General features: G+C 44.5%; 1 non-coding gene across 1 annotated transcript; it reads left to right on the top strand.

Moving 5' to 3' along the window:
* Positions 1 to 21,519: 21,519 nt before the first annotated feature.
* LOC125113984 (U6 spliceosomal RNA) lies at positions 21,520 to 21,626 on the top strand. Its single transcript, XR_007131659.1, has one exon. It is a non-coding gene; the product is annotated as a U6 spliceosomal RNA (small nuclear RNA).
* Positions 21,627 to 22,095: the final 469 nt, after the last annotated feature.

Below are 22,095 nucleotides of genomic sequence, written 5' to 3'. Positions count from 1 at the left end.
GCACAGGCTTTGATGTAGGTGAAATGCATAAGAGCAGATGCTGACATGCTTGTAGCTGTGTCCTGGGCCAGGCCTGCTTTTTCCTTGAGCTTTTACCAAATCAGTGTCACAATATCCAGGCAGTAGTATTATGTATGTTGATGCTTCTGGTAAATGACAGCAGTGGAATGAATGAACACTCAGATTCCTAAACTGGGAGTGTTATTCCAAAATGCTGTTTGGCCAGAGTATTTCTTCCTGCACGATATTCTTTTCATCACAACAGCATTACACCCCATCGTGTAATGTGGTCGCTGTGGTGCCAGGCTCTGTGAGGGGAGAGTTATGTTATGCATAGATTTACAGAAGTGCTTTCTTCTCTTTGGACTTGCTCAAACAATATTAATTTTAATAAGTATTTATGGAGGCCAGCTGCCATCGGGTAGTACGGGCGACACAAACAGGCCATAAAATTCCTTTAACTTTCTCCTGAAAATCTCATCTTCTGCTGCCTCATAGCTCATCTTTGACTAGAAGAAAGAAATTGATACATCGAATTGCAGACCCAGCTGAAGGTCTATAAAATGAGAAAAGCAACCTGTTACATGGGTCTGAAATTAGAGGCCTCCTGATGGTGGAAGGAACTTCTCGACGGGACTGTCTCATTTCATCCACAAATGTTTAAAATTTGTCCTTCTGTAGTTAATCTGAAGATCTCTATCTCCTGGTTGGGGCTTTCTGCATCATCTCTTTTTAAAGCCAGCTGAATTGAACATGCAGTGTCTGGGCAAACCGCATTAGTTATCTGACATTCCTAGCAGAGGGACTGTGGGTCTACCTCAGACTTCACATCGACATGGGGAAAAGAGAGCTGGTGACTCAATGATCCTAAATGGTGGGGTTTGGGGCAAAGTGAGAACTCAGGGTGTGGTTGGTAAAGGAAAAGCATTAATCCTTAGGGGTCAGAGCTCAGAAGCTGGGCTTAGCCTGCTTTGCAGAGAAGAGAACAGTGTCGGGGTACTAGTGTCTCAAAGGCTTCCCCTGCCTGGGAGGTGTTATTTTTTCTTCTTAGCCATGCCTGCATGAGGAAGTTTCTAGAGCCAGGGACCGAACCCACACCACAGCAGCGATCCAAGCTACTGCAGTGACACGGCTGGATCCTTAACTCACTGCACCACAGGAGAACTCCCAATATTTTTGGGCTCTTAGCATGTGCCAAGCACAGTTAGGGAACTTTATGGATAGAGCTGTATTTAATCACAATAAAAACTATATGAAGCAAGTACAATGATTCTGACTTTTAGTCACAATAGTTTCTAAGACTCAGATGAGAAAAAAATGAAGCTAAAAATTTCCCTAACATTGAATTCAGTTTGCAAATCCCTATTTCGGCTGCTAGAAGAAATGTAATCTAGCAATGTTTCAAGACTTTTCAACCCAATAACATTAATTTTTTTATGTTTAAAAACTTTATTGTAGTATAGTTGATTTACAATGTTAATATTAATTTTTAAGTTACTTTTGTATTTTTTTTTTCTTTTTAGGGCCACACCTGTGGCATATGAAAGTTCCCAGGCTAGGGGTAGAATCAGAACCACAGTTGCAGGCCTGCGCTGCAGCCTGTGGCAATGCTGGATCCCTAACCCAGTGAGTGAGGCCAGGGGTCAAACCCATATCCTCACCAACACTATGTCCTTTCAGTTACTTTTGGCTTAAAATGTAACCATTTCAAGGTCTGTGGCTCCCCTGCTTCTCACCCCCACCCCAGCCCTGCACACTCACATGTCTTATTCAAGGGATCCTTCAGGACCTGGTGGCATTGAGTTGGTGGTCATCTGGCCTGTGGTTGCCTCACTGATGAGGTATCCTCTGCAGACAAATCCCCACTTTATCTCTTTTCCCATCTCAGTCTGTGCTTAGTCCAGGAGCAGAGGTGTCTTCCTCTTTTGATTTGGTGCCACTTCTGCCCTGGCTTTACTGCTGTCATCCTGAGCTCAGTTGCAGAGAACTTCCTCTGACCAGGTCAGGCTGTCCTCCCCAGCCATGGAGGTGGGGTCCACGTGCCTTGCGCTAAACCTACTTCCAGGTTGGCTCACGGTGTTCATTCTTAGTGACTGTCTCCTTCCCATTCATGCCATGGACACTCCTAGGGTTCCAGCAGCTGGCCCATCACCTCCCAATGTCATCTCTTCCAGGATGCTGGATGGCTCTCAGAACTCTCAGATGGGAGCTCCCAAGAATTAGACTTCCAGGGTCGAATCAGAGCTGCAGGTTCTGGCCCATGCCACAGCCATAGCCAAGCCATATCTGAGCCTCATCCATAACCTACAACACAGCTCATGGCCATGATGGATCCTTAACCCACTGAGCGAGGCCAGGGACTGAACCCACATCCTCATGGATACTATTCAGTTTCTCAAACCCACTGAGCCACAACAGGAACTCCCATACTATTTTATGGATACTCTCTTGGAGACAGCCCTGCCTGAAGGCAGAGGGCTGAGATTAATGACCTGTGATGCTATCTCTCTCCTCCGTGTCTGTAAGAAACGGTTATCCAATCAATGGCGAATCCCGAAGAGATGACGAGGGAGGTAGAGGTTCAGTATCTTTTAAGTCACACCACCTGCATTGGCAGCAGGAGCCTAGAGAAGGAGGCTCCATCCTGGAGGAAAGATGGAGCCTCCAAGGCAGCTGTGATGAGGAATCAGCCTGTTTTGAACTCTCATTCATTCACACGCCCCTCCAGAGGTGGTCTGGTGTAGTGGGAGAAAATATGGGCTTTGGCTCCACACACCAAGGATAAGTTCCCTTTTTGATACTTCCTGGACCTGTGAGCTAGGAGCAATGACTTATCTTCTACAAGTATTAACCTTTCTTTTGGAAATCTAGATCGGGAGGCAATTCAGTTGTCACCCGGGACACTAGATTCCCTCTGCCATTAGTTTAACCTGCACAGTAACCATCTGAGTACTTGTCTCTCGCCCCTTCTGAACTTCAGCTTCTAAATGACAAGGGCTGGGCCATTTACCACTGAGCTTCACAGGCCACCTGGGCACCTGGGATTCAGTGAATATTGGATCGATGTTCGTTCTCTGTCCTCTCATGTCCCCTATGAACTAGGAACCAGAATCTTTTTGGAAGACTGGATATTTTCAGTTTGTTCATAGGTACAGAAGGTCTACAGAGCACAGGAAGTGAAGCAAGAAGAAAGAGGGCGAGGCGGTGGTTGGAGTGAGAGAAAGAAGCAACCAAATGGAAGAAACTTAAGAAGAGCGGGGGGAGGGGAGGAGAGAGAGTTACAGTACATATCCAAAACAGGATTTTTTTTTCTTTTTTTTAGCCACCCCACAGCACATGGAAGTTCCTGGGCCAAGCTACATCTTCCACCTACACCACAGCTGCAACAACACCAGATCCTTAACCCACTATGACAAAATGAGAACTCAACAGGATTGGTTTTTACTGAAAGAGGACTGGGAAAAAGAAGATCATAAGATACATGTAAATTTGGATCCTGGAGAAGGAAAATAGAACTTAACGCTAGAACTATGTGATTAAAAAGCTGTAATATCTTAGCGTGAGTAAGAGAGATTCACCTTTATGCTGATGGTGTACTGGTTTTGACCAAAACTCTCCTTTTCAGGTAACTGCTCCTATGCCCACTTCATCCATGCATTTTCCTCAATTGCTACCATTTTCTTCCATGAATCTACCTTCCAATCCTTGCCACAGCTGATTGAACTAGCAGTAGGCATCCAGTACAGTCCAGACCAATCAAAGACATTCCTCAGAAGTTTCTTCATTTATGTAAACTTAAAGAAAAACACACAGGAGCTCTCAGAAGCTGTTTCTCACCATGTGGAGGAAGCCCAGCTGCAGAAAGAAGCAGACCAGGAGCACTGGCCACGCTGAAGACCATGGGCCAAATTGCTGCTGAAGCCCTTCTGTTGCCCCTCCCTTTTCACAGCACGACTGTTTATTCTTAAAGGATGCTGGTGAGCCAGTAAGTTCCTCCTTTTACCCAAGTCTGCTCAAGGTAAGTTCCTGTCACTTGCAACCAAAATGGTCTTAGCTAATATGTGAAGAAAATCTGTGATACAAGAACACATGTTCACATACTTAGAAATATTTATGTATTTGTGCACATTATCTTTAATCTTGCCAAATCATTAAAGCAGACCTAGGAAGGGGATCTTACCTGTGTTTGTTATATCCCAGTGGCTCTTGGGACATTTAACATAGCAAAATCCTTACTCTAAAAGTCCTTGATTCCAATTTCAGACTGCCCTTCCTTCCCATTAATCCCCACTTTAGTCTCCCAGGCAAACCTTACAGACATTGTTTCTTTCCTCTTCTTTGACAACATGTCCAAAATATCATCATCACTCCCATACTCTACAAATTTTGAAAGACTATTCTTTGTCATAGACTAGTAACTTCCAAAGTGTGGAAATTAGAAAAAGATAAGTTTCCAACTGCAGTCAAGACAGAATAAGCACACTTCAACTTCTCTCTCCTACTGAATACCGTTTAAAATTCTGAACAGGGAGTTCCCATTGAGGCTCAGCAGGTTAGGAATCCAACTATTATCCATGTAGATGCAGGTTTGATCCCTGGCCTTGCTTGGTGGGTTAAGGATCCGGCATTGCTGCAAATTGCGGTGTGGGTCCAAGATGTGACTTGGATCTGGTGTTACTGCAGTCTTGGTGTAGGCCAGCTGCTGCAGCTCCAATTCAACTCCTAGCCTGGGAACTACCATACACCATGGGTGCAGCCCTAAAAAGAAGAAATGAATAAATAAATAAAATCCTGAACAGAATGCATGGAGCAGCCATCTGAGGACACCGAAAAGTAAACAGTGATAAGTAGTTTGGGAAAAGAAATATGAACTCAAAAAACCATCTCCAAAATGATGAGCTTCCAGGTTTTACCCTTCAATATCTCTGAGCCTAGATTCAAAGGTAGTCTGAAACCTGAAACTGTGCACCAGATGCGGACAGAAAGAACACCAAGAAAAACCCATCTTTTTTTCTTTCTTTCTTTCTTTCTTTTTTTTTTTTTTTGTCTGTGTCCACAGCATACAGAAGTTCCTGAGCAAGGGATCAAATTTGCACCACAGCAGTGACAATGCCAGATCCATAACCATTAGGCCACTAGAGAACTCCAAAACCATCTATTTCTGATCTGAAGCATTGGAAAGAAAGCCTCTATGAAACTGACAGCACTAATGGCCTGAACCTAGCTAAACACAGATCGGGACTTGAACCTAGGGGCCAGGACTTGAACCCAGCCAAAACCCAGCCTGGGACTAGAACCCACATGCCGGAACTCGAACCCAGCTGAAAGCCAGATTGGAACTTAAACCCACAGTTTTAAATTAGAATCACTCACCCTGTGTCTGGACTCACTGAGGTTCAGGTTCTTCATGTCTCCTCACAGAAGGACTTCAGCGAGAAACAAAGTGATAGGCAAGAAATAGATTTATTAGGACACTTGTGAGAGATGCAAACAGGCAGGCACGGAAGCTCTGCCCCGAGGATCTGGTGGGCCAGTTTTATCATCCAAGGGGCGTGGTGGTTGGAAAGGCCCACCTCTTCCTTTCTGGGAGTGGTAGCTCCTCCCTAGTACCCAGTAAGGAGGGTATTCAAATCAGCTGAAGGGCAGTCCTCAAACTCTTGCCTTCTGTCTGAATCTAAATGGAGGCCTCACCCCATTCCCCACCCAATGACCTGAGGCAATTCTCACATCTCCACTAGTCAAGCAAGCCTGCAGTGTTCTGATGGCTTTCTTGAACTTACAGTGGTCCCTCAACATCCCCCAGCTGTCCCTCTTTATCTATGATCCCTTATTGGGACTTCCACAGTCACCTGTGCCTACTCCATCCCTATCACCTACAGTGGGAGAAATCCCCTGGACTGGTTGGTTGCTTTTTCCATTCTCTCACTGCCTAGTCTCCAGGCAAAATTTTAACAATACTTAAAATACCCAGGTATACTCCTAAAATTCCAAGAGAGGGAAACCCTTCTCTCTTATCAGAGAAACTGTGGTCTCCATAGCATGGGGTGAATTCACATTATTGTATTTTTTCTATGTATTCCTCATTTCATGGCTCTGGATGCAGACACAGTCAAAGGAAGTGAGTGAGAAAACTAAAGACCCAGCTTTCTAGCCAGAGGACCAGGAGGGGAGGACCTTGAAGGCAGAAAGTATCAGGGAAGGGAAAGCCAATCCCCAGCTACAAGGACAGTTCCTGCTGGGTCTAAACTTAGCAATTCACTGTGGCCTCATTCCTCTTGACAGTCGGTTTAAGCATGACATGGAATGCAATTCTGGTCAATGAGAAGAGAAATAAGGGCTGGAGATGGGGATGGGTAGGGACAGGAGGCAGAAGTTCGTAAAGGTTTCTTTGCTCTTCAAAAGAAAGAGAAAAGGCGTGGATATTAGATTTTATATTTGTAGACTAGAGCCACAGCACCTGTGCTCTAACCACAATCAAAGCTGACAGAGGAAAAGGTGACATTCTGCAAGTGGCAGAATGGAAACATGGAAAGAACATGGCATCGTGGATTTAACCAGTCTGGAGCTGCCCTACCCATGGGCTTCTTGTTATAAGGGATAATCTTTTTTTTTTTTTTCATGTGTTTCTGATTGAATTGAAGCAGGAATTTCTAGAATTTGCAGTCAAGTTACCTAATAATACCCTGTAAGGCACATACAAGGCAAAGACTGCTAGACTATGGCCAAAGGATCAGATCCTCACCCACCCAAGGCAGCCCTCACTCTATGCTTTAGGCTCCTTCTTTGAACGGTGGGGCAGGGCACTACTTAAACCTTCCTCAAGGTTCAGAGGAGGTATTAACCTCGGGGGAAAAGTAAGAAGACTCTATCTGGAACAGATGGGAAGAGGGACTCCCCTGCCTCCAGGCCATCCACAGAGACTTGCAGTATCCCAGCCACAGCTTCCTGGGCAGGTGATCACAACAACATTAATAATCATAGTACAGAAATAGTGAGGTAGGAGTTTCTGTAGTGGTGCAGTGGTTAACGAATCCACCCAGAACCACAAGGTTGCGGGTTCAATCCCTGGCCTCGCTCAGTGAGTTAAGGATCCAGCGTTGCCATGAGCTGTGGTGTAGGTTGCAGATGTGGCTCAGATCCCACGTTGCTGTGGCTCTGGCGTAGGCCGGTGGCTACAGCTCCGATTCGACCCCTAGCCTGGGAACCTCCATATGCCGCAGGAAGCGGCCCTAGAAAAGGCAAAAAGACAAAAAAAAAAAAAAAAGAATGAGGTCAACTCTCCAAAGGAAGCTAGAAACACCCATGTTAGAAAAGAATTGACTACATGGATTACACGTGTAATGAAGTTTTACCTACTGTTACATTGCTTGGTCAAAGGGTAGATGTTTGACAAATACTTAAATAATTGTATAGGAATATGATCCCATGAATTTAATACTTCCAGCTATTTACAGCTATCCACATTTTTTCCAGACTCATCAGAGCACAGACACTATTTACGGGAAGCTGTAAGAGTGGCCATTCTATTCTGCGCTCTGCTTTGCTTGCACTCAGCTTTGTAATGTGTGCACATTTTCTCAGCTCGCATACTTTTCAGTTTTAATGGTCACTGGGAATTCTGATACACCATGGTTCTCTTAACCATCCCCACTCACTGGGCATTTGGGTCACTTTCTATTTTCCCCTATTATGAACATGCTGCCATAAATATCTTCGTATAAATGGCTTTTTTTCCATTTGGACTATTACCTTAGGGTATTTTCCCAAAAGTGGGATTACCAAGTCAAAGGGTATGAATGCTTCTTGGTTCTTATTATAAATTGCCAGCTTGCACTTCAGAAAAACAGGAACAAATTACAGTGGCCAGCACTGTGTGTGGGTTTTCCATGCAGAACCTAATGTAATAGGTTTTATAGGTCCTATTTATTTTTATTAATTTAATAAATAATATTATTAATTTTTATTAATTTAATGTCATTCCTTGGCTGTTCAAATCTGTATTTCTCTCATTATTATTCAGAATGAATTTTTTCATGTTAATGTATTCTCTGTAAAAAATAAAACATTTTGATAGAGCAAATCTATCCCCTATGAGATATTATAAATTGTAAAGGTGATATTTATGAAAGATGTTACCTGTCATTCTTTCTATGTAAACAATATCTTTGTATCTTTTGATAATCCTCAAGTAGAGTACAGGTCTTAACCATAAATTTGCATAATTCTGTATCTATTTTGGACCTTAAGCCTTATTCATAATAATTAAAATAATTTTCTAAGTTTTTCATTTCATTTAGTATTTTTTTCCCTACCAAAAGTTGAAATTATTTTATAATTGATTTGATTCACCTTGTTTCTGATGGTATCTTCTATGGCTTTAAATATCGCAAATGTATTTCTCTCCCATTGTAGAAATAAATATGCTATTTCATCCTCTTTTGATTTTTTTATGGCTTATTTCATGGTCATTTGCAAGGTGCAAACCTGAGGTAAATTTCATTACTGCCTGGACTTCTGACATATATGGCTAAATACTTCTCTTATGACATTAACTGAGGATAAGAACACACAGCCTTTCCATTCTGTGTGTGGTGGGTTGGTATAGACCAATTCAGGGTTCAGGATGCTAGGCTACCACATACCTCAGCCTCCTGCAGGATTCCTAACTAACCAGACAGAGCGACTAGAAGGGTGTTCAGAAGCAACATGAGATGTAGGAAATCCACACACAAAGACAATTTTTTCTTTTCTTTTTAGGGCCACACCTGTGGCATATTGAAGTTCCCAGGTCAGGGGTCAAATCAGAGCTGCCGCTGCCAGGCCTATACCACTGCCAGGGCAACAATGGATCCCAGCCACATCTGCTGGGAGTCCTAGCAAGGCGAGAGATCAAACCCAAATCCTCGTGGACACTATGAATATTTCTTAACCCTCTGAGCCACAACAAAAACTTCCACAAACACAAATTTTAATGTGTATCTCCCTGTATTATTTCTTACAATTGCATATGTGTCTATAATTATCTCAAAACAAAAAGTTTAATTGGAAAAAAATGTTTTTAATGCACAGAAATTTAGTAAGATATTTTCTTTGAAGTATACAAATTTCCAAATTCATATTCTGACTGTTTTTTTGTTTGTTGGTTGGTCTTTTTGTCTTGTTTAAGATTCCCAGGCTAGGGGTCCAATCAGAGCTGCAGCCACTGACCTACACCACAGCCACAGCAATGCCAGATCCTTCACCCACTGAGCAAGGCCAGGGATCAAACCTGCATCCTCATGGATGCCAGTCAGGTTTGCTAACTGCTGAGCTACGAAGGGAACTCCATTATTCTGACTCTTAAGAGAGGTCCAGAAGCCTGGAGCATGGCTCTTCATCATCCGTTCTGGTACTCAGGGCAAAAACCACCAGGAGGTGGAGTCTTCACCCTCAACCTCCCATAATTTGAGGAATCAGCTTTCAAACACTGCCACGTTAAGGCCAAATGCACATTTAGAAGTGGTGGTTTTTAACCAAATTGCCAAATATTTATTAAGGGCCATAAGCAATCTTGCTTGAAAGTGGGGCACCAGCTGTCAGGTAAAACAACTTGCAGCAGAGGAAATTAATATTTTAAAGCTGCCAACAGTTTCGTCCCATTGCTACAGGTGAGGTTTCATTTTTGAAGCTAGGAAACTGTCATTTTGGTATCCCATTGAATTTTGCATCCTAGATTTTAAGGTGGAATTTGTCCTTGGGCTGGTGTTCCTTTTCTTTTGGAAGGGCCTCTATGGTGACCTTTTTAGGCATGCAGACAGAAATAAAGCAATTTCTTAACCCTTTCTCTTTGCACAGCTTTGGATTTAAGTATTCTGTTCACTAATGCAAATTTGGTTTCTATTTTAGCAGGACTGTCCCCTTGCAAATAAATTATTTTCAAATATTAAAATAAACTGCTCAGTGCCTGAAAATTATTGCTTGCTTATGAGAGAGAGTTTCATTTCTCTAGCTCCAATGTTTATTCCCAATAGATTGCCAGACCAGCCCATGCCAAAAGAAACCTCAGGCCTGGTGGTCTTCTCCTGCTGAAGACAGAGGACCTGAGCTGGGCTTGGCAGGTGCTCCCTGACCTGGCCAGTTGGGACCCCACACTACAGGCTCTGCCCCTGCTGCCTGTCCCAGGCAAGCAAACATCACGTTCACTTTCATACAAAGTCCACAGACCCACAAATGAGAGACTTGGAGAAGAGGGGAATCTCGTGGTAAAGGAAACCTGGGCCACCAGGGTGGAAGACACCCACTCTACTTGACCACTTTCAGGACCTTTGGGTACCTGGGAAAATAGAACCAGCCCCACTCTCTCCCAAAGGGCTTGGCATACAAACTTCCACTCAGTTTTGTAAACTGAAGCACGTTCCCATCCTTTCTGTGCCTTGGCGTCCTCATCTGAAAATGAAGATAATAATAACATCATTAGGTAATAAGAGCATCCTTACTATAAGGGGCTCTCCATAACTGCTAGTTCCATATCCAACACCATTTTATACAAGAGACTTGAGCAGCCAGCTGATGCAGGGTCGGGGGTGTACTGCAGCCAGAATAATGTACCATGAACTGGGTAGCTTAAACAACAGACACTTATTATCTCATAGTCCTGGAGGCTGGAAGTCTGAAATCAAGGTCTTGGAGGGCTGGTTCCTTCTGAGGCTTCTCTCCTTGGCTTGTAGATGGTCATCTTCTCCCTGTGTCTTCATATGGTCTTCTCTGTATGTGTACGTGTGTCCAAATTTTCCCTTTTTTTTTTTTTTTTTTTCTTTTTCAGCCGCATCCATAGCATTTGGAAGTCCCTGGCCCAGGGATCAAATCTGAGCTGCAGCTGCAACCTATGCCACAGCTGCAGCAATGCTGGATTTGTAACCCACTGCATCAGACCAGAGATGGAACCCACACCACCACAGAGACAACAACAGGTCATTACCCACTGTGCCACAGTGGGAACTCCCAACTTTTCCCTTTTTATCAGGACACCAGTCATATTGGATTAAGACCTAACCTAATGACCTCAATCAATTTGATTATTTCTGTAAAGGTCCTATCTCCAAATAAGGTCACATTCTGAAGTGTGGATAGGATTGAGGACACAATCTGACCCCTTAACACTTACCTTATAGGGTTGTCATGAGGATTCAAATGAGTCAGGTTTTCTAAAGTGCTTACATTAGTGCCTGGCATAGAGTAAGCCCTATGTATATTTTGCTATGATGATGATGATGATGATGAATTAAATCAACTTCAGAATTTTTGTCCTCAGTAACATTAAGATGTAAAAGTAGTTGCAAAATGGTTTAACACAGAATATAAAAAGCTTTATGAGTTGCCTGGTGGCTCAGTAAGCTAAGGATCTGACATTGTCCCTGCTATGGTTTGGGCCACAGCTGTGGCAGGGGTTCGACCCCTGGCCCAGGAACTTCTTCATGCTGCAGGCACAACCAATAATAATAATAATAAATTAATGTTTACTACTATTGTTATTATTACTATTATTATTAAAACCTTTATAACTCAAAAAGGTGAAAGAAAAGGCAAAACCTGTCCAAAAGGGTTTATTCCCTGATTGTTGTGAGACCCGTTTCCACCAGTATGTGTAGTATTTGAGCCTAGCTTGTGTTCCACAAATCTGAGCACACTGGGGGGGGGGCAAAATTAACCCACTGTTAGACAACTCTTGCAACAAATGTTTGTGCTATCACAGCTACAAGATACACTTTCCCACTGCTGCTCACCATAAATAAGCAAAACTGACAGACTAAAAATTAACAGTAAAGGGACAGAAAATGAGGCCTTGCCCCAAAGAATCTTTTTTTTTTTTTTTTCATTAACTCACTGCCCTGAGATCACAGAACCCAGGAGAAAGGAGAGGAGAACTTTGAGTGCATTGTTGAGTTCCAGGCTCAGGGGAGCTGCCAGGATAAATACTGAAATTGTGTGTTTATGTTGTGTGAGCCAATCAGGAAGCCCTGCATCCTCCCTGGCCAGAAGAAAATGGAAATTACTTCCTCCAGGACTCCTGGCAGACACGTGGAGGCTGGGCTTGTTGAAAGGACCACACAATGGTGGTGTCCAGTGGGAGTCGCTGGACACCATGGGCCTGGGGGTGGGAGGATCTGCACCCACAGGCCAGGGCTGGCAGTTGCTGTGGCCTCAACCAGCCAGCTATTGATTCAAAAGTTTCACTGAATATAAATGCAGTTATTTAGTGTATCACAGCTGTTAATGTAAATAGATTATTTAGAATTGGATGAATATTACATCTGATGTATTCAGCTATAAATAACAGAAAATCCAACAGATTCAAAAAAATACAGGCATCTATTATTTACTAACAAAAAAAGGGGAAACGGGTGGTGCTAGGTTTGGTTTCACAGCCTAATGATGCCATCGAGGAACCAAGAGTGTCTCCCTTTCCATGCTCCCATTTTGGGCCTGTTGGCTTTTGAGCTTCTTGCTTGCAGCCCCACAGTTCTAAATTGGCTGAATGGTAACACTGCCTCCCCACTTCATCTTTCCCATTTAGGGCCAGAGCAGCTTCTTGCTATTGCTGATTTCTGGGTTGTTTCATCCATCCACTGTTTGTCTTCTCAGCGACTTTATCACCTTTTTAAACAGTTTCCTGCATTAAATTCCTCCTGTTGTAATAACAGAAGTGATTCCGTTTTCTCAGTTAAAACCTAACTGGCCATGTGGCTCACCCAGTAACAAACTAATATCCTTAGGTAGCAGCGCATACAGGGAGTTCCCGACATGGCGCAGTGGAAACGAATCTGACTAGGAACCATGAGGCTGTGGGTTCAATCCCTGGCCTCGCTCAGTGGGTTAAGGATCCATCGTTGCTGTGAGCTGTGGTGTAGGTTGAAGACATGGGTTGGATCTGGTGTTGCTGTGGCTCTGGCGTAGGCTGTCAGCAATAGCTCCAATTATACCCCTAGCCTGGGAACCCTCCATATGCCGTGGGTACAGCCCTAAAAAGACAAAAAGAAAAAAAAAGTGCATACATACTTAAGGATAACACAAAAATTAACAAAACTCCAAGTAGGCAATGAGAAAATGACACTGAAAATGAAGCACGGGATGACAGGATGATGAGAACACCCTGGACAAGCGAGAAGGTGGAAGAGGCCAGCACCCCTTCTAGTTTGTTCTGTACAGGGCACCAGACAAAGGGGTGAGTAGGGCTCAAGTTCAGCCTGTGCATCACAATCACACTTTGCACCCTGTGTGGGGCTATTCTCCCAAACAAAGGGCACTATTTTCATAACTTGCACAAAAACTACACAAAGGTTTCTCTCTCATTGTCTATCCTTGGCCCTGTCTAGACTTGCCAAAACTCATGGCAGCAGGAGAATCAAGAGGAGCATTAAGAAATATCAACAGAGCATAAAATGAGGCCCATTTGACCCCTAAAGAACTTTAACATTTTTAATGTTCCAAGAACACAAGGGGAAGGGACTTTTAAGGAGGCTCCCTGTCCAGAGGCCAGGCTGTTGACAGTACATCCTCTGGAGCAGCAGACAGACACAGTGCCTGCAGCAGCCCTGCTGGAAGCTCCTCCTCAGAAAAGAACCCAGACTTTGACTAGCAAACTGCTCCTCATAGCTATAGCATTTTCTTTTCTTTTCTCTGTCATTTGAGAAAGGGGCTCAAATTAGAAATTTAGAACTTAGAAAGTCAAGTTTGATCTCTAGTGTGCTTAATAAGCAACACCCCACACACACAACACAGCAGGACTCCAGAGGACCCAGGCAAACCTAGAGTACACCTAGTTATTTCTGGAAGGGCAGCTTGCCATGTACTCACAGCTGATCTCTTTAGCTGCCACCAGGCATCACCCTCCCTTCCTCTGGTCCCCCATCTTACCTGTCCATATCTCCTGCTCTTAAGCTGCTTGCAATAGCCTCCCAGCCCATGGGGGTGATGCCTCCATCTGTGCCACATGTGCTCCCCAAGCCACGTCCCCAGGAGCCCTCATGGTGCCAGACCTCATGCAGAAGTAGGGAAGTGATCTCCCCAGCTCTGTGCCTCACCTCATCAATTACCTGGATCACAAAGTAGCTCTGCCAGTGCCCAGAGTCTCACCAAGTGGCCCAATCAACTCCTTTAACACCCCACCCCCAGACCTAGACAATGTGGCAAAAGCCGTGTGTCATCAGGGACCTCTATGTCTTCCAGGGATTCAGCCCACAGGGCCTCACGCCCCCAACTTTTTCCTCTTGTTTTTCACCCTCTCCTGCCTCCCAAAAATCCTCTGGGAAGCAAAAACTCTCAGATATTGATGTGTCTGAGAGAAACTCAGTGTACCACCTACATCAGCAGCCAATGAAAGACTCTCTGGTACACTTCCCAGAAGGGAGGGAGGTCTCTCCTCAGCAAAGGAGGGCATTAAGCAGGGGCCGTGCACAGTTCAAAAGATACTGACATTTACTGCCTCTGTTTGACCTCCAGGCCTATAGGCGGCACAGCAGCAATGTCCTGAAACGGATTAAACTCCCCGGGCAGGACCGGAACCAGAACTGGTTTGGGGAGGCGAACCTCCTGTTTGCTATCCTCTGCTCTCCCCTCTGGTCTTCTCCCTCCTCCATTCCGTTCTCTTTGTTCTTACCTCCCTCCCTCCTGTTCCTTGGCCTCCCACAATGGTCCTTCCTCTCTTTCTGTGTACATCCCACTTTCCTTCCAGGACCACTTGTGGGTGGAGCACTTTTCTTTTCTACAGATTATTGGAGATGAAAAAAAATTGGGAGGATTTCACTTGTGGCTCAGTGGGTTAATGATCTCACCTTGTCACTGCAGCAGCCGGGGTGTAGCCAAAAAGAAAAAAAAGAACTGGGAGACACAGTCCCCACCCTTAAGGAGATTATTGAGATAAATAAATATATATGTAAATAAATATATATATATGTATTTAATATATATATATTTGCTTGCAGAGCGAAGCAAAAGGGTAGGGCTGAGTCAAAGATAGTTTTAGCCCCTAACCCTTCTTCATTCACATGCTTAGGCAGCCTCGCGGAGGAGACATGGCTGGAAAGAAAACCCAATGGGTCCTTCTGGATCAGTTCAGATGACAAAGGAAGGTAACCCTTGCTGATGTCTACTCAGTGACACAACTGATTCATCTAATGAAAAATAGGAAAGTAAAGAAATTTCCATGAAGGACTCCTCTACTCATTTAAATATAATAATGTTCTGTTTGAATGTGTTTTAAAGTCTTTTTAAAAGCCTCACACACAAAACTGTCAGAAGTCCTATTAGAGTGAAGACACCCAAACAGTAAGGAGGACCATAAATACTGTTAATAGGTGTTTAAAAATTCATTCAACAAATGTGATAAACTCAAGTTTGGTTTTAGATAGAAGGAGCTAGACAGAAGAAAATTCCTCCTTTCTAGTTGGGAGAGGTTCCTCTTAAAGATTTATGGGCTGGACATACAGGAATTCTTCCCTTTGTGCCAGGAAAGACAGACTCGAGTGTGCAAAGCATAGAGGCAGGGAATAGGCTCTTAGGGAAACTAACCACTGGCTAAGGATGTGAACCTTCCCTAGCTGTCTAAATGCACATTCTGGACAAGGCAAGCAAGAGTCAGTATTATCCATTCCAATCTGGGAGAAGGAGCCAAAGATGGGTAAGCAGAAACTGGTTCTTCCTGTGTTTTCACATTTCTTCCCGTCTTTCCCCATAGCAGTCTATCTAACATACACTTATGGTATTAATAACTGTTTATTCTATAGTCCTTTTGGTTTTTATAGAGCTTTGGAAAAGGAAGCTATATGCTCTTTCAGCATCCCACAGCTATGGACCCCGGTGGCCCCAGCAGGTACCCAAAGTAGAGACACCCTGCTTAGGAGGATGTCTCAAATCCCCCAGCTAATCCAAGAGTTAAGAGCAGATAGCGCAACCCCTACCTAATCGAGGCATGTGGGTAAACATCTCCCTAACCAGACCTGCAACTTAAGACAAAGCAAAGTGGAAACTGGCAAGAGCACGCATATCCCTGTTGATGTCCCACCGCTGCTTCCACCCACACCTTTGGATTAAGAATGATGGACAGGAGAACTACCTTCTGCCAATTAATTCCAGAGTATAATTTGTAACTTGGGCCTAGCCTGGAAGATCCTGGGCTGCTAACAAACCATGACACTGCTTTAATTTCTCCTTTGCCCCCACACTTTATTAAAACCTGGAGTGGGTTCCATCAAATATCCCTTCAAGGGAAAAACAGAGAGAGGGAGAGAAATGGAGCAACATTTGTCTCAATGCAATATGAAAGATTAGAGTTTGCTGGATAAAGAGGGAGACGGGAGGGGGCAGGAATTCTTGTGAAACACACGCAGGAACGCACAGGGACACACACACACACACACACACACACACACACAATTTCTCTTTTGCAATGACCTCCTTATGCCCCATCCATCAGCCTGGGGTTGGCTTATTCTAACTAGCAGATTCCTTTATTCTGTATAACAGGCCCATCAGACACAATCTGCATGCCAATTACTGGCACAGACCCCTTGATACCAAAAAATGGAAATTAGCTGTCAAGGAAAGACTTCAGCCAGCCAGGTCTCTTTCTTGCTCTCTATTTCCAGCTCATACACATACTCACTCTGCTCAGCGCCTGGCTCTCACCAGGGAGTCCCCGGTGGAAAAAGTCATCTAAAAAATACAAACATATTTTATTGTTATTAGTATTAGTTGCTGACTTTCTCAGTACAATGTGAAATTCACCAGTGGGCAAAAGCTGCTTAGGGCAGAAATGGGTGAGAGAGGTTGATTTCTGATAATTGCATTTCTTTGGGAGCAGATCAAGGCGTCCCATGAAAGGACATTCAAAGAAATGTGAGGATAAGGGCAAGAGAAAACAGACAAGGAATGAGATTCTGTAACCAAGATAACAATCAAAACTTTCACACTTAGGAATGGGCCTAGGCAGAGTTGAGGGGACAGAGGTGAGACACGCTGCAGGAACAAGCCTACATGACTGTTTGCATCCTAATCAGCTCTCACAAAGCCAGGCTGCGGCCAACCCGGAGGGGTTCCTTTGGACGCAGAAACACTCAGTGTGTTTTCAGCCCAATGCAAGCATGCTACCTATAAGGTTTCTGGCCCGCTGCTCCCAGAATGTCCAAAAGAGCACATTTGACTAGGTAATTCCTCTTTTCTTTTTTTCCAAAAAGTCACGGAGGGAGGGAGTTTTTTTTCTACTGACAGAGGTCCAGGGTCCATGTTGAATCTCACTTAAAAGGGTCCAGGGTCATGGAGTTTCCATTGTGGCTCAGCAGGTTAAAGATCCAACATTGTCTCTGTGAGGATTCTGGTTCAATCCCTTGCTTGCTCAGTGAGTTAAGGATCCTGTGTTGCCACAAGCTGTAGTGTAGTTGGCAGACGTGGCTCAGATCCGTCGTTGTGGTGGCTGTGGTGCAGGCTGACAGCTATAGCTCTGAATCAATCCCTAGCCTAGGAACTTCCATATGCTGCCAGTGCAGCCCTAAAAAGACAAAAAATAAAATAAAATAAAATAAAATAAAATAATAAATAAAATAAAATAAAATAAAGCAAAAATAAACAGGTCACCTTGGCTTCCACTGGAGGGTGGTTTTTGTGTTCCCTCCCCCAAATGCTCTTCCCCCAGCTCCCAGTTTTAAGGTTCTGGATTTCCAAAAAGTTATCTATTTTCTCATCATACAATGAAACAAAAACAAGTGGTTTAGAATCTGTTGACATTTAGTGCTTCTAACCACTCCCGCCCTCTGCCTCAGGGCTGCTGCAGGAGGTTCCTGGTTTCCCAGCCACCATTTCTCTGACTGATTCTTCTCCTCCTCCTTTGAGGATTCTTCTTCTGCTCCTTAAATGTTGGTATTTCTCAGAGTCTTTCCCCTCCTACTCGTGTATTCAGGCTCCAGAACAACAGAGAAGCCAAATTGACCCACAGATGTCTGGCTTGAGCAGCTGGATAAACACAAACCATTCTGTCAGGCATTTTTGATTTCGAGTAATAGAAATCCACTCAAACTAGCTCAAGTAGAAAGGGAGTCCTGTGAGGACAAGAAGTGTCTCAGAGAAATGCAGAAAACTCCCAGACATCAGGAAAGGCAAAACCAAAGACACGGACAGGACCCTCTCACCTCCTCCCCCTGAAGCCTGACTACCTCCATCCCCTTCCTGTCCCCCAGTCAGCCACCTCTGAGTTTACCCCCTTCCCAAACTCATCTAGCCCTTTATTGCCACCCCAGACAAAACTCTACCATGGTCTTTCCACTCCAGTGCCAACCATGAACTGAAACTTGGTCTCAGACACACTCCCCAGAGTGGGCATCTGATTGGCCCAACTCACTTTGTCTGCACCAGGCCAGCTGGTCAGTGAGCTCCCCTTAGATGAGGTGCACACCCCTGCACCAGTCAGCAATGACTGCAGTTAGGTCGGGGGTCTGGGGCCCACCCAGCAGGGGCTATGGGTGAAGGAAGTTTCTCTCAAAAAGAAGTGTGGGAGTTCCTGTTCATGGCTCAGCAGAAACAAATCTGACTAGCATTCAGGAGGACACAGGCTTGATCCCTGGCCTTGCTCAGTGGGTTAAGGATCCGGCATTGCCGTGAGCTGTGGTGTAGGTCACAGTCATGGCTCAGATCCTGAGTTGCTATGGCTGTGGTGTAGGCCGGTTACTACAGCTCCGATTCAACCCCTAGCCTGGGAACCTCCATATGCCACAAGTGTGGCCAAAAAAAAGAAAGGAGTGTAGGTGAGGTAGGTATTCCCAGACGTGCCAATACAGTGGTATTACTAAATAGACAGGCAAATTCTACAAATATTTATTGTGAAAATTCTAACTGCCCAGCAAGAGAAGAGGGTTGAGGCTTGAAACTCTCCCATTTTGGAGGAAACAGGTTGAAAAGGACCAGCAGAAGAAGCAGAAGTTTCCATCAATTTAAATGTGACCACCTAGGGAGAAGAGGGTTTTGAGACATATATTAGTTTCTTACTGCTGCTGTAACAAACTACCATGAACTTAGTGGCTTAGACATGCAAATTTATTCTCTTACAGTCCTGAAGGAAAGCAGTCTGAAATGGATCTTGTGGGGTTTCATGTTAAATATGGACAGAGTTATGTTATTTTTGAAGGTCCTGTGGGAGTTCCTGTCATGGTGCAGTGGAAAGGAATCCGACTAGGAACCATGAGGTTTTGGGTTCAATCCCTGGCTTCACTCAGTGGGTTAAAGATCCTGTGTTGTTGTGGCTGCGGCATAGGCCGGCAGCTGTCTCTCCGATTAGACCACTAGCCTGGGAACCTCCATATGCCGCAGGTATTGCCCCCCCCCCCAAAAAAAAGAAGACAAAAAAAAAGTGAAGGCCCTATGGGATATTTCATTCCTAGCCTTTTCTAGCTACTAGAGGGGCCAGCCTTCCTTGGCTCATGACCCAGCATTACTGACCTCTGCTTCTATCCTCACACCTCCTCCCTGAATTAGACTTTCCTGTCTCCTTCTTTTCCTTAAAAGGACCCCTAGGACTACATTGGGCCCACCTAGATAATCCAGTATAATCTACCCATCTCAGGTAATTGAGTTAATTAATTTGGTCAGTCTGAAAACTCCTTTTTGCCATATAAGATAACTTACTCACAGGTTGCAGGGATTAGAACATGGATCTTTGGAGGGCTATTATTCTGTCTACTGCAAGAGGATATGACAGTCACATGAGACAAACCCTGCCACTGATCTAAGAAATAGTCACTGAGTCTTGCATGGCCTCAAACTCATCCTTCAAAAATATCATTTTCACAAAACGGAAGGAATGGAAGTCAGATGTCAAAGATTCAAGGTGTGCAGGTGGTAAAGAAAGAAGAGGCAGAAATGCTGACCACTCCTAGGAAAAGTCCAGCGATGGAAGATGAGGAGATGGCTATAGCCTGAGAGGGAATCAGGCCAGAGGAGGAAAGAGAGTGACAGAGTCATTGGAGCATGAAAGTTGGAGCAGAGGACCCCCACCTTGAGACATAGGGAGGCAGAAATAGACCAAGCCTTGAGGCTTTGGGCTTGAAGACACTTCCAGGGAAATGCCATGCAGGGGCCCCAGGAGGAGGAGAAGTTCCACACAATTCAGAGTCTCCAGCTAAGGTTATTATTTTTATTTTTATTTTTATTTTTATTTTTATTTTTATTTTGACCACACCCATGGCATGTGGAAGTTCTTTGACCAGGGATCAAACGGGCAACACAGCAGTGACCCAAGCCACAGCAGTGACAACACTGGATTCTCAGCCCACTGAGCCACCAGGGAATTCCCTTCAGCTGAGGTTAGATGTTGACTCATCCTCCATGACTTTCAGATCAGTCCCAAGGCCTCAATAAAAGGCAAATGGTGGAGAGGGTTGGGTTGGATGGTTTCATGGAGGCTGTGGGGAGTGAGCATGCTGGGCTGATAAAGAGGGCAAGGATAGAAAGGCTGAGAAGGCAGAGAAGCCAGGGAAGGAGACTGGAGAACCGAAGTGAGGGGGGGAGACTGGCAGCAGCCTAGGAAAAGGACTCCAGCAGCACCTACGGGGTGATGGCACACAAGGAAGATTGGACAGCAGATCCAGAGCCACAGTGCTGCTGGTCGACTGAGTGTGATGTAGAATGTGGGGCTCTAGACAAGAGGTTGTGATTGGATGGCGCGGAGGGGGCGGACCGAGGGTAAACAGCTTCACATCTCTAACCAAGCCACGCCCGAAGGCTTACAGAGCTGCACAGATGAGTGTTTCAGGTTTTCTTGGGTAATCTATTTGGTCTCCACAGACTAAGGAGGCCCTGGCCACCCAAAAGGAAGGACTATCCCAGTCAGCTTCCACGAAGTAGTCTATCGTTATTTAACCCTATATCCTTTTTCTTGGCAGGCAGTTGGGCGGGGGAAGGGGGGGCAGTTTATGCACTGATTCCACCCGCCTTACAAATGCTGATCCAGGCTTGTCAGATGGACACTGGCAGAAAGAACATCTCTCCCCCAGACAAAAGAAAGATGTCACTGAAATTATCCTGGGTTCCATGGGTGACAGCAGTACAGGCAGACTGCAAAGCATCAAGTGCCAATTTACAGATTGGCTTCTGTTGTGCTAAATGAAAATCCTCCCCTTGTTGTGTCAAGGGTGTTGGTGAGAAACCTCCCCCAGCCACAGGCTGGGCTGCACGTGGGCCCAGGGGCCACTTATCTGCCATGTAGGTGGATTCTGCGCAGCGTGACTCTAGAGGAAAATGCATCTTACATAAGGTGCTGCTCCATAGATAAGTCTGTTGTTAATATGCCTCAGACCGCCTTTGCTGCGGCTATTATCACGGATACATGTGACATACATCTTTTTTATCAGTATGCATTGTACTTGGGGTAAAAAAAATAAAAATAAAAAAGGAAGAGAGGCCACAGGATATCATTTGTTATTTTTTAAAAGAGAAAAAAATTTTGCTACAGATTCAACCCAAACCACATTTTATCCCCGATGAATAAATTGGAACATCGTGTTGGCTTCGGCAACACCTATACCAAAATTGGAATGATGCAGAGAAGATTAGCATGGCCCTTGAGCAACGATGGCATGCAAATTCATGAAGCATTCCATATTTCTTTAAAAAACTGGAGCAACTAACATGCATTAGTCCAATGCGTGTTTTTTTCAGAATGGACTTTTCCATAGTTTGGTGTGATTCAGCAGTACTTGCAGACTCTTATGCCTGAACTGAATGCTACCTGCCACAATTCTGCTCCCTCGCTGTTGTTTTAAAATGTATGGAGTATTTTTTGGAGTTCCCTAGTATCTCAGCGGGTTAAGGATCCAGCATCATCACTGCAGCAGTTCAGGTTGTTGCTGCGGCATGGATTCAATCCTGGCCCAGGAATTTTCACATACCATGGAAGAAGCCAAAACTAAAACAAAATGTATGGATTATTTTTTTTCCCAAAAATGAAAGAAGATTTGGTAACCAATTCTTTATTTATTCATTTATTTGGTCTTTTTAGGGCCACACCCAGGACACATGGAAGTTCCCAGGCTAGAGGTCAAATTGGAGCTTAGACTTCTAGGGTCGAACTGGTGC

Source organism: Phacochoerus africanus, chromosome 1 (genome assembly GCF_016906955.1).
Source record: "Phacochoerus africanus isolate WHEZ1 chromosome 1, ROS_Pafr_v1, whole genome shotgun sequence".
NCBI classification, from domain to species: Eukaryota; Metazoa; Chordata; class Mammalia; order Artiodactyla; family Suidae; genus Phacochoerus; species Phacochoerus africanus.
This window is presented reverse-complemented; position numbering and strand designations above follow the sequence as displayed.